This window comes from Ursus americanus, chromosome X (assembly GCF_024610735.1).
Source record: "Ursus americanus isolate L20-20 chromosome X, mUrsAme1.1.p, whole genome shotgun sequence".
Taxonomy (NCBI): Eukaryota; Metazoa; Chordata; class Mammalia; order Carnivora; family Ursidae; genus Ursus; species Ursus americanus.
In genome coordinates, this window is record NC_142164.1 from 109941173 (window position 1) to 109954457 (window position 13285).

Genomic DNA, 13285 nt, shown 5'->3' on the forward strand with positions numbered 1-13285 from the left:
TTAACCAACAATTTCTTCCATAAGATGTTCCAGGATAAAGATTCATTATATTTCCAGCTGGCTTCAGCGCCAGCAGGTTATCCAAATCCCATTCTTTAGTTCTTCTGAGGCTCTCCCAGGAATATTGGGGCTGGTATTTAAGTCTACATCTAGTACCGAAGCCATTATAAAGAGTTTTGCAGTCTTCATAAGGGTTGCCAGCTTAGCAGCTTGGTCTGCCTGATTATTCCTGTGAGCAATCAAACAATTTGGGGTGTCCTCAGCATTGGACAATAGCTGATGAGTCACCATTGCTTCTAGCTCTTTGTTGTCCTTAATCCATAAAACTGTTCCCATCCGTGGTTATCTCAAGGTCTGCAATTTCCAATGGCAGATCCAACAAATTAGTATGGCTGGAATAAACTTGTCCTGGTGATCTTTGACCCATATAGCAACAGAAAAACATGGGCCAGTGTGGCAATTTTCTCTAAGTTTCCTTCAAGTTGTCTAGCTTCAGTTTGCAGGGCTTCTGGAAAAAAGGACAGGTTTACTTCTCAATAGTTTCAAGTCAGGAAAATGGGAGAAAATTGGAAACCTTAGCTTAATCAAAGACCTTATAAAGACAAAATATACAAACTTCGTTGTTCTAGAGAGATTAAAGATAAAAACCTTCGCTTACCATTTAGACCCATCATCTCAAAGAATGGTCATTTTAACAGAGGAAAACCAAATCCCAAGCTCATACCATGTACTTGATATTAAAACTCTTACTCCAACAAGACGAATATATTTTTGTTTTATTATTAATTTTTAAGAGAGACAGAGAGAGAACACATGCAAGAGCAAGGAGGAGGGTCAGTGGAAGGGAGCGAGCGAGGAAGAGCGAGCGAGGAAGAGCGAGCGAGGAAGAGCGAGCGAGGAAGAGCGAGCGAGGAAGAGCGAGCGAGGAAGAGCGAGCCTATCTTAAGATGTGGGACTCCATCTCATGACTCTAAGATCATGACCTGAGCCGAAATCAAGAGTTGGATGCTTAACCAACTGAGCCACCCAGGTGCCCTGCAACAAGAAGAATTTTTAAAGACTTTATGCAGTCGCTTTTTTCCTGTCATCTCCCATGTTGATATAAACTTATTTTGACAAGAACATCCAGGGCACTGCTTGGATCAGAGTTGCTGTGGATGCTGTGATATACCAACTACAATCTCCACCAGGAATGAAGGACTCTCAGCTGCGGGGAGCCTGCCAACCATTCCCAACTCTGAGGCCATCAGGGATGGCCTTGACCGAAGACAGCTGCCTTGGGAAGGCCATGCCTCCTTCCCAGGTGGTCACATCCAATGGCTGTTACGGAAGTCCAACCCTTCTGCCCCAATTTAGGATGGTTCTGAAGGGTAATCCATCTTCGGAACTCCTCAGAATCAGCTAAGGCTTCTGTTAATATTTTATCACTGTTCAACTTCAGCCTCATTTTGCTCTTTTACTCTCCCTTCTCTTCTGCAGGTGTTGATTACTCCCTAATAAAGCTTTTTCCATGTTCATTCTGTATAATCTTAGTCCTGACCATGTACAAAATTCCTTACCAAAGATTTTCCTTCTAACAAGCCTTCTACAACTGTCCTTTTTTACAGTCAGATTTTGTTCTAACTTTTCCCTCTTTAAATAACCAGTCTCACTTTCCTTGCATACAGAGTTGTTACCCTTATTATTTCCAGCCCTAGATCACCCATAAAACTTCATAGAGCATTAGACAAAGTTCTAAGTTTTTAACCACCCTTTTCTGACAAATTCTGCAATGGAAATACATGAACTTTTACATTTAATGGTCATAAATCTAAAGACATGTCCATTGTAATTAAACTGACAATCTTAAATTAGCTCTTTAATGCCAAATATTTTCCAAGATCGTGTGAACTTGAACATTTGGGTTAGTTTCCATCTTTCTGAGTTTTAAAATGCCCAATTCTTACAAGTGCTTGACTTTAAGCCAATTAAATAGAGCTCTCTTACAAATTAATTTTAGCAATACCATCAGAGGGTAAAGAAGATAGCTCACTTTTGTAACATACATGGACACACATACAAAAACACAAGATGCAAGCAAAATTTTAAAGGGCCAATTTCTCAATAACTCCTTTTTACACAAGTCTAATTGCAAGATGATATTATAATTTATGGATCTGTTAATTGGTCATTTTTCTCCGGGGTCTAACAAATATCATAGCCAAGAAGTGTTGCAGAAAAAGATTGCCCAATTTGGAGAATACAGCCCAAAGGGCTGCATGCGGGGATCAAATTCTCATTTCCCATTTTCCAATTACACCATGGCCGATTTTATTCAAAGACACCTAAAGACATAGCAACAAGCAAACCAGACAAAGCCCAGAGTAGCTCTGTAAGTGTTGGTTCCTCCCCAGGAGTTGGGGCTTCACTGACTGAACCAAATGGCTTCCTCCCCAGCCTTTTTTGAAGCATGCAAGAAAAGGGGACTAAGAGGGGCGCCTGGGTGGCACAGCGGTTAATCGTCTGCCTTCGGCTCAGGGCGTGATCCCGGCGTTATGGGATCGAGCCCCACATCAGGCTCCTCCGCTGTGAGCCTGCTTCTTCCTCTCCCACTCCCCCTGCTTGTGTTCCCTCTCTCGCTGGCTGTCTCTCTCTGTCGAATAAATAAATAAAATCTTAAAAAAAAAAAAAGAAAAGGGGACTAAGAGAACCAAAACACCTCGGGGAAAGGCAACCCAGCGAGAGGAAGAAATCTAAGAGCCAAGCCAAACGGGAGGAAGAAATAAGCTCATGCGCTGTCATGCACGAAGTACTCACCAAGAGAAGTCTGTCCAAACCAAACCCCCAAACCCTTTCCTTGCTGCAAGAGTTAAATTAGGTGAAGGCCAGCAGTGCCCAGTCGGGGTGGGGCCCTGGGGAAGGCGCCTAGGATGAAGCGTGTAGGCAGCTGCTTGGACTTCCACCAGACTCCTCTTACCGGCTGGGGCCCAAAGAACCACGGGCAAAGAGCAACTGGCTGGTTTGCCAGATTTGTAACCAAGCCTAAGCTCATCTTGCTTTTTGCACAACGAAGCCAATCACTGAGACACGGAGCGTGCAGCAAGGAAAGGTCTTCTTCGAGAGGCAGCCACACGACTGAGACAGGAGAGTAAGCCTCAAACCCACCTCTGACGGAGGAAAGTCAGGGAAATTTAAAGGCAATGGAAAAAGGTCTGGGTAAAAATCTGCAGCTGAGCTTTATTAGTCTGCAGCTGCAATTAGACCCATTCACCACATTTGGTTCCCAATTTCAACAAGACATTTACTTCACAGATAAAATTCAATATAAGGGATGATTAACTGGGGTGGGGGGAGGATGATTAGCCCGTATATTGAAGAGCCAAAAAGGCAAAAAGGAACCACTAAGGTAACTGTTTCCAACAACCGGCCCTAGGACTGGAGGAACTATTGAGGTTGACCAGCTTGGAGGAGGGGTGTCCAGAGCCGTGATGAGGGGGCATCGATGCCGGGGTCTCTCAGGGCACCATCAGGTTGGTTCTGGGGGAAGCTGCAAATGGGAATTAACATCTCTCACTGAAACTAACTACAGCCAGGTGAAGCTTACGCACGCAAAGCCCAGAAACAAGTGCTCTCTCCCCTAGTCTAGTGCCTCCCAATGGCAGGGCCTCACGGGGAGCGGCTGGCCGAGGAGAACCAGGGTACCTGGGAGGGAAGATGTGCAGCTCGGAGAGGAAAGAAAGTTTAATGACTGGCACAGGTTGTCAACTTCTGGCTGACTGGGGTCCTGGAGGCCCTCAGCTTCAGCTGGGCCACAGTGGTGTCAGTGGCTGGATCGTGGGGAAGACTTGGGGGGCGAGGGAGGCCCAGGGGTCTGAGTGGCCCAAATGGCCCAGGGTTGTATTCACAGCCTCATTATCACTGCTAATTTCTAACAATAATTTTTTCATATCATCCAATATCCAGTCCATTTTCAAATTTACCCTACTGTCTCTAGAATATATTTTTAGATATATAATACATATATGTAAATCATGTGTTAGATATAAAATACATATCTAATAATATCTATTTTTAAAATTTATCGAGGTGAAACTCACATAACATAAAAGTAGCCATTTTATTTATTTATTTATGATTTTATTTACTTATTTGAGAGAGAGAGAGAGAGAGAGCACAAGCACAGGGAAGGGAGAGTGGGAGAGGGAGAAGCAGTCTCCCCACTGAGCAGGGAGTCCAACTCAGGGTTCGATCCCAGTACTCTGGGATCATGACCTGAGCCAAAGGCAGACGCTTATCTGACTGAGCCACCCAGGCGCCCAAAAGTAGCCATTTTAAAGTGAACAATTCAAGGTCGCCTGGGTGGCTCAGTCAGTTAAATGCCAACTCTTGATTTCGGCTCGGGTCATGAGATCCAGCCCTGCATTGGGCTCTGCGCTGAGTGTAGAGTCTGCTTAAGATTTTCTCTCTCCCTTTCCCTCTGTCCCTTCCTGCCTCTAAAAAAATAAAAAATAAAAAAAGTGAACAATTTGGTGGCATTTGGTATATGCAATGTTGTACCACCCCCATCTCCATCTAATTCCAGAACATTTCCATAATTCCAAAATAAAACCCTATACTCATTAAGCAATTTCTCCCCATTCCCTCCCCCAACTACCAATCTTTGTTCTGTCTCTATGGATTTACCTATCCTGAATATTTCATATAAATGCAGTCATACAGTATGTGACCTTCTGTGTCTGACTTCTTTCACTTAGTATAATATTTTATGTATGTATACATTTTTAAAGTATAATTCACATTGGAAAGGTGGCTAGCAGTGACTGTAACACCTAATCATTCCTAATATTACTAAACTTTCTCTTTTCTTTCCTGATCAATATTTTTTCTTCATCAAGACTAATCTTGGTTTACATGCATTCATTTCTGCTAAAGTTTTTATTTTTTCTTTCTCCTTTTTTGGTCTGTAATAAAATTACCTTTTTGATGATTTATATTATTATTATTTTATTTTTTATTTTTTTTAAAGATTTTATTTATTTATTCGACAGAGATAGAGACAGCCAGCGAGAGAGGGAACACAAGCAGGGGGAGTGGGAGAGGAAGAAGCAGGCCCATAGCGGAGGAGCCTGATGTGGGGCTCGATCCCATAACGCCGGGATCACGCCCTGAGCTGAAGGCAGACGCTTAACCGCTGTGCCACCCAGGCGCCCCTGACTTATATTATTATTATTTTAAAGATTTTATTTATTTGAGAGAGAGAGAGAGAACTTGAGCAGGGGGAGGGGCGGAGGGAGAGGGAGAAGGAGAAGCTGACTCCCCCGCGGAGCAAGAAGCCTGACTACTCGGGACTCACTCGACAGCACACATGTATGAACACACATCTTTTTTCAACTTTTCAAAAATTGTGGTGAAATATACATAAAACTCGCTTTTTAACCATTTGGAAATAGAATATCACCACTTTGCAACCCCCAGTGAATGAATGAACCAGGCGCTGAATATCAGTGGCTCCCACCCAGAGAAGCCAGCACCATTTTATGTCTCCCAAGCTTATGTCAAAGTGATCAAAATAGAATGGACTCAAGCCTGGGCATCCAACTGCTAGCTTGCAGGAAATTTCCAGGGCACAGTTGCTCCTGAAACTACATCTGGAGTTTGTAATCAGCAACATTCAAGCCGCTGGGATCCAGGGGCCTAGTTTCTTCTACAGAAAAATAGTAAGGGAAAAAAAAAAAAGGGATGGAGGGGAAACTGCAGATAAAAACAGTTTAAAAGACACTGACACAAATGGGCAGGATTAAACTGTGGTACCTGGGGACGCACGTTTGGATGAACCATAAAGAAAGGAGGACTATAGGAGTTGGTGGTCTTTCAAGAGAGGGAGCAGTGACGGGGGCAGGCCTTCAGAGGGGATGCCGGGGGCGGCTGGCAAAGTTCTATTTCTTGACCTGTGTTGTGGTCACCAGGGTGTTTGCGTGAAGATACTTTATTAAGCTGCACATCTCTTTGTAAGTTCTACTTTTATTTTCCAAAAACAGGTACAGAGATATCACTTTCTAGTTTTACACATCCCGATCCCTCAACTCCCACTACCTAGAGGCCACCATTTTCACCTCGTTAAAAAGTCTTTTGGGGTGCCTGGCTGGCTGAGTTGGTAGAGCATGTGACTCTTGATCACAGGGTTGTGAGTTCAAGCCCCACATTGGGTGCAGAGCTGACTTAAATAAATAAACCTTTAAAAAAATAAAAAAGAAAAAGTCTCTTTTACTTGCCCTGAGCTGTTAGGGATTAAAGCTGTTCCGTGATTTACACGTGTGTATGTGTGTGTGTGTGTGTGTTATTTTCGCTTTTAGGTCATGGTAGAGACTTCTTGTTGCCCACTCTGAGATCAGTTCTTTCCTCTTCCTTAGTAATAACTCCCCCCACACACACACCCAAATTATTAGTTGGGAACATGGGCACGGAAAATAAGACCATATTTCTTGGCCTCCCTTGGAGCTGGGCTGGCCAAGTGACAAAATCCTGGCCAGGTGGGTAGGAGTGGAAATGTGTGGCTGGTTTCTTCTTACAGGGCTGAAGATGGCGCCATTGCCTGTTGTCCCTTTCCACCAACCAGTTGCTGGGAAGCCAGATAACCCCTTTAGGGAGCCAAGGACTGGAAGGACCAGAGTCCCTTACTGTTTCTTGGAGCATACTTAGCCTTACTCGCTTTCCTCTAGACTTCACTGATGTGAAATAGAAATACGCATCCAGTTTAGGCCACTGTAATTTTGAGTTTTCTGTCACATGCCATCAACTTTATTCCTGAATCATAGAAAGATATTACATATAGATTTGCTTCTAGGGGAAAAGAGCATCCAATGCTTTTTCACCTGCACTCCTACATCACACCACGGGGACAAAAAAAGAATCCTAAAAGCTTCCTGAGTAAAAAGACAGGTCACATACCAAGACTCAAGAATCAGAATTGCATTGGTTTCCCAACAACTAGAAGGCAATATAGCAATACCCTTAAAATCCTGAAAGATGGGCCACTAGGCTGGCTCAGTCAGAAGAGCATCTGATTCTTTTTTATTTTTTTTTAAAGATTTTATTTATTAAATTGACAGAGAGAGACAGCCAGCGAGAGAGGGAACACAAGCAGGGGTAGTGGGAGAGGAAGAAGCAGGCTCATAGTGAAGAGCCTGATGTGGGGCTCGATCCCAGAACGCCGGGATCACGCCCTGAGCCGAAGGCAGAGGCTTAACAACTGCGCCACCCGGGCTTCCCAGAAGAGCATCTGATTCTTGATTTGGGGTTGTGAGTTCAAGCCCCACATTGGGTGTAGAGATTACTGAAAAAAAAAAATCCTGAAAGAAAATTTTTTCCCACCAAGAATCATATACCCAGCCAAAGTATAGATACGGAATGAACTCAAGAGTGGCTACGTGACCTGCTTTGGCTATTGGAAGGTAGACAGAATAGACACATATCACTTCTGAGTAGAGGCTTAAAAGGGTCATCTCTCGTTAGCTACACCCTCTTTCCCTCTGGTTTGAGACCGATGTCCCAGTCCGGGGCTGCTCCATCCCCTTCATCCTGGGGAAAAAAGGCATAGAGCTACAGCCAACCCATGAAGGACGCAGAACACACCTGGGAAAGGTTTGTTGTTGAACACCCCCAGCGGGGTGTTACGATCATTTGTTACCAAAGCATAACTTAACCTTGGGTGACATACAAAGGGGTAACCGAGAAAAAGAAAAATATGAGATCCAGAAAAAGGGACCCAACAGAGGAAAAAAGGAGAAAGGAGGCCCTGAGAAAGAAAGAAAGAAAGAAAGAAAGAAAGAAAGAAAGAAAGAAAGAAAGAAAGAAAGCCCTGATTCAAGAGAGCAAACAGTCCAGATTGGAACAGAAGGGCATAGGATTCCTGGAGGGATGTCTCCGGAAGTAGATAAAATGATTAAACTACCTGAGGTGTTACAGTGTATTGATGTATCGAAAGGAGACTGTATTGAAGGTATAAAAACACATAAAAACATACGGCAATTGTTAACTCAGACAAAAAGAGTTGAACAAGAAAACTACTACTATATTCATAGGACACTATATGACTACGTTGTAAATAATAGTCACATGGAAATAATGTAAAAAACAGATTAACAAAATTAAAACATAACTATATTGGGAGGATGATGATGCCTAAGCATGTATGTATGCGTGGCTGTGTGTGTGCATGGGTACATGTGGGTGTGCTGGAAGTTTCTTTAATTCTTTCATAATTTTCTTCTTTGCATTTTGTTTTCTCTTCCTGGACTTCCTTTAGCTAGAGGTTGTACATTCTGGAATGATCCTCTAATTTTTATCTTTTCTCTCCTTTCTACCTCCTATTTTGCTCTACTTCCTAGAAGATGGTCTCAACTTTGTCTTCTAATATTTTAATGAAGTTTTGACCTATGCCATCATATTTTAATTCTCTAGATCTATTTCTTGTTCTCTGAGTGTTCTTTTTTGTATAGCGTACTGTTAATTTTTCATGGCTGGAATGCTTTCTAATATCTCATTCAAGATATTAGAGTTTTTGTTTGTTTTAAGTTCATTATGAAGTTTCCCATCAACCTTTCTCCTGATGGTTTTAGCATCACTAGTGATTATTAACTAGATCCTTACTTCATTTGGTGCATTTTGTACCTCTTATTAGCTGGAGTTCTTTTATACAGGAGAACTTTCCTTCATCAATTCTTTGTGTCATTGACTCTTCTTCAAAACTCCATCTATATCCTGAATACAGTAAGCAAAGGCAAAGAATAGCCAAGACAATTCCTGAAGAATAAATACTTTGTCTCATCAATAGAATAAATACTTTCTCTCATCAAGAGAAATGTGTGATTCTAGGTCTGAGTCGGGAAATATAAAAGATGAGTATGAGGGCGCCTGGGTGGCTCGGTCGGTTAAGTGTCTGCCTTCGGCTCAGGTCATGATCCCAGGGTGCTGGGACGGAGGCCCCGCATCGGGCTCCCTGCTCAGCGGGGAGCCTGCTTCTCCCTCTCCCTGTGCCCCTCTCCCTGCTGTGCTCTCTGTCAAATAAATAAATAAAATCTTTAAAAATAATAAAAGATGAGTATGAAACACCTTGTCTTGGTGTGTGTGTGTGTGTGTGTGTGTGTGTGTGCACGCACGTGCATGTGTGCAGCAAAGCAATGAAGCCAGTTAAGTGAAAATCTCAGGGGCTTCCTTGAAGAAGCTCCCACTGGACTGAGATGAGACAATTTAAAAATCAGTAAAGATAAAAACTGCAATGGATAGACACACACCAAATGTATTTAAACCCACTAAATTCAGAAGGATACTTAACTGACCCCTGGTTTAGAGACTCAGTTGTCCAAGTTAAGGTCTCTGTAATTCTTCGACTTTTCTTTCTTGGTCTGAAGGAGGTACCTGCAGCTCCAGCCATCACACCCATATTCCAGAGAGCAGGAAGGAGGAAAGAACAACGTTGACTCAGCTTTTCTGGGGGTTCCCCCGAAGACTTTTACTTACTCCTCATTGGCCATTCTCACAGGCTAGGGACACTGAGAAATGTACTTTTTTTTTTTAAAGATTCTATTTATTTATTTGAGAGAGAGCACAAGCCAGGGGGAGGGGCAGAGGGAGAAGCAGACTCCTCGCTGAGCAGGGAGCCCCATGTGGGACTCGATCCCAGGACCCGAATATCAAGACCTGAGCTGAAGGCAGCGGCTTAACTGACTGAGCCACCCAGGCGCCCCTGTGAAATGTATTTTTATTCCCACAGACTGAGTACATTGCTGACCCTACAGACATAGTAAAAAGGAGCACAATGATACCGGGTAGGGAGCTAGCTGTGTCAGCCACGCCTTTGTATCTTTAATTATATCCTATTTCTCTTTCCTATTTATGCCTTTTTTGTCTTGATCAAATCTTTTTTTAAAAATCATTTTTGCTTCTCTGATTCTTTGTCTCGTACTCCTGCGGCTTATTATTCCTCCTTTCTAATTTCTTTTTCTTTGCTTATTATGAAAACACCTTATTTTTCTTATTTTGTCTTACGATGTCAAACACAGACATTTCTGAAAATGTAGACAAAAACAGAGCTTTTCAAAAGGCATAACCGGCATTAACATTACGGCGTAAGGATAATTTGGGTGCAAGCATTTTTCTATGCACATACATGACCAACGTACACACACGCATGCATTTTCAGGAAAGAAAATCGTAATCGTATTAAATACATTCTTGTAATTTGCCTTTTATAGTTCATCGAACATTATATTGTGAACATTTTTTCGTGTCAAATACAGACCTCTGACATTTTCTTAGGCAGGCAACAAAATCCTTTATCCCAAAGAAATCACACGCAGGGCCTCGGTGAACAAAACATGCAATTAAGGGTCGGGCTGACTAGGGAGGGGGCCAGTCCCTGCCCGGCGGGCAGCCACGGTGCTGCCGAGCTACCGAGTTAATCTCCACGGCGATGACTCAGCTGTCATTTGCATTACCATGGTGCACTGCAGGCAATATATTTTCAAGTTAAAAGCCAAAGGTTTCCTTTAAACCTATTATTTCAAAGAATGAGACTTTTCTTTACCCAAATGACTGAAAGAGCTGCGGTAGGCTCTCGAGCCGGGCTTCCCTTCACCCCCAGTGTTACCAGGAGTGACAGTTCCCTGGCAATTCTCTAATGGGGACGCTCTACTCCAGTTTCTCTTCAGACGATAGAGATCTTTTGACTTTAAGTATTTCTGTGGAGAAGAAACAAGCTTGCATATTGGTCTTTTTTGAGCCCTTGTACGTGCAGGGCTAATATTTGGGTAGAGTGGTAGATCATGCAGCAAACTGGTTTTGTGCAGTTGTGATTTCCTTTCTTTTCCTCCTAAATTGTGAGAAGGCCGTTATTTTTTTCTATGTCGGTGGTATCTAATTTTCATGGTGGTTGTCTTAGTTTTTTACTGATTAGAGTTTTCGCTTTTCACCTATATTTCAAGGTTATGTAGATGAAGTCGCTCTGTTCTTTTGGATCTTACTTTTTTTGCTCCAACATTTTATTTGGGAGTTTCAGAGATTCATTCACATTCTCGTGTGTGGCTATTATTATTCATTTATGTTCTTTGCTTCTCACTACGGTATATATTTCCATTCTGTGTTGATGGTCGTTGGGGTTGGGTGCAGCCCGAGGCCACGAGAACACTATTATGGACATTTTTGCACACATCACACTGGATATATCCTTCCTTTTATCTTCCATTTTACTAAGTAATGGTAATTTTCTTCATAAGTAGTTCTATCATTTTATACTTCCTTGGAGAGGAATTCCTGGTCAAAGAGAAGGGCATATTCAAGTTTTCATTTAAGTAATGCCGATTTTTGCTTTTTCCAAAGGAGACTGAACCAGTGTACACGCTGGCCAGTAGTATATCCACGGTCCAGTTGTTTGACATGCTCACCAACTTGCTATTTTCAGACTTTTACATTTTTGAGCATCTGGTGGGTGTGAAATCCATCCCTTAAAATGTTTGCGTATCATTCCATTGTACGGAGGAGCCATCACTTGTTCTAATGAAGATTCTGACGTAGAACACGTAGGTAATTTCCAATTTTCAGTTTTATAATCAAAGCAGTGCTTGTTCAATTCCTCAGGATAAATTCCAAGAGTGAAAATGCTGGACTAAATGTTCTGTACATTTAAAATTTGGATCCATGTTACCCAACTGCCATTCAGAAAGGTTTTACAATTTTACATTCTCATCTACAGTATTTGCATACCTTTTTCTCCATACCCTCGTCAAAAATAACTTTTTTTTTTGTCAGAGAGAGAGTGAGCGAGCAAAAGCAGGGGGGACAGCAGGCAGGAGGAGAAGCAGGCTCCCCACCTAGCAAGGACCCTGGGATCATGACCCACCCGAGCCAAAGGCAGACGCTTTAACAGACTGAGCCACCCAGGCGTCCCGCCAAAAATAACTTGTAGGGGCGCCTGGGTGGCTCAGTCGTTAAGCGTCTGCCTTCGGCTCAGGGCGTGATCCCAGAGTCCTGGGATTGAGCCCCACATCAGGCTCCTCCGCTGGGAGCCTGCTTCTTCCTCTCCCACTTCCCCTGCCTGTGTTCCCTCTCTCGCTGGCTGTCTCTCTCTGTTAAATAAATAAAATCTTTAAAAAAAAACTTGTAAAAAAAGATCTTCTCTTTATAATATTAATTTTAGAAGTCAAATGATGAAGGCTTTCAGAACAGCAGACCCCTGACTTGCCCTTCCCCATTCCCAATTCCCACTTCCCGGGAGCCATTGTTTTATTTTATTATTTATTAAGTTATTTCCCAGGAGCCATCATTTTAAACCTTTAGCAGTTTCATCTGTTTGTTTCTGTAGCTCATAATATGCTTATACCACTCTTGATGATTTTTCAGTTGTAAATTGTGGGAAAGGCCTCTAGTCGCCTACCCTATCAATTTTCCGTTTTTAGAGGGGGCACCTTTGGAATTTTCCTGAGCCTTTCTGGGTTCTGAAACATCAAAATGTCTTCCTTACCACCTGGCTACTGTTGCCTGCTGTCCTGTTTTTGTTACTACGAATTTATACCTTTCTTTTCACTCCTTTACTGTCATTTAGTGGGGCTTGTGGGTGGAGTGGAGCTAAACGCATATATCAATCTGACATATTCAATCTGAAAGCCCAAGATATCACACATTTCAGAAAATTAAAAACCACTTTGAAAACAATTAAAATAGTATCTATCTGGGCGCCTGGGTGGCTCAGTCATTTAAGCTTCCGACTCTTCATTTCGGCTCAGGTCATGATCTTCAGGTTGTGAGATTGAACCCCTGGTGGGGGAGGGGGGTTCCATGCTGGGCGTGGAGCCTGCTTAAGATCCTCCCTCCTCCTCCCATTTCTCTCTCTCCCTCCTGCTCTAATATAAAAAAAAAAAAAAGTATTTTATAAAGGCCTCTCTTAAAATAACATTTAGGACATGGAATGGATTTTATTTTTTTTTAAAAGATTTTATTTATTTATTTGACAGAGATAGACAGCCAGCGAGAGAGGGAACACAAGCAGGGGGAGTGGGAGAGGAAGAAGCAGGCTCATAGCGGAGGAGCCTGATGTGGGGCTCGACCCCGGAACGCCGGGATCACGCCCTGAGCCGAAGGCAGACGCTTTAACTGCTGTGCCACCCAGGCGCCCCTGGAATGGATTTTAAAACCAGGGGTACCTGGCTACCTGGAAGAGCACGTGACTCTTGATCTCAGGGTTTTAAGTTCGAGCCCCACACTGGGTGTAGAGATTATTTAAAAATAAAATCTTAAACAACCCCCCCCCCAG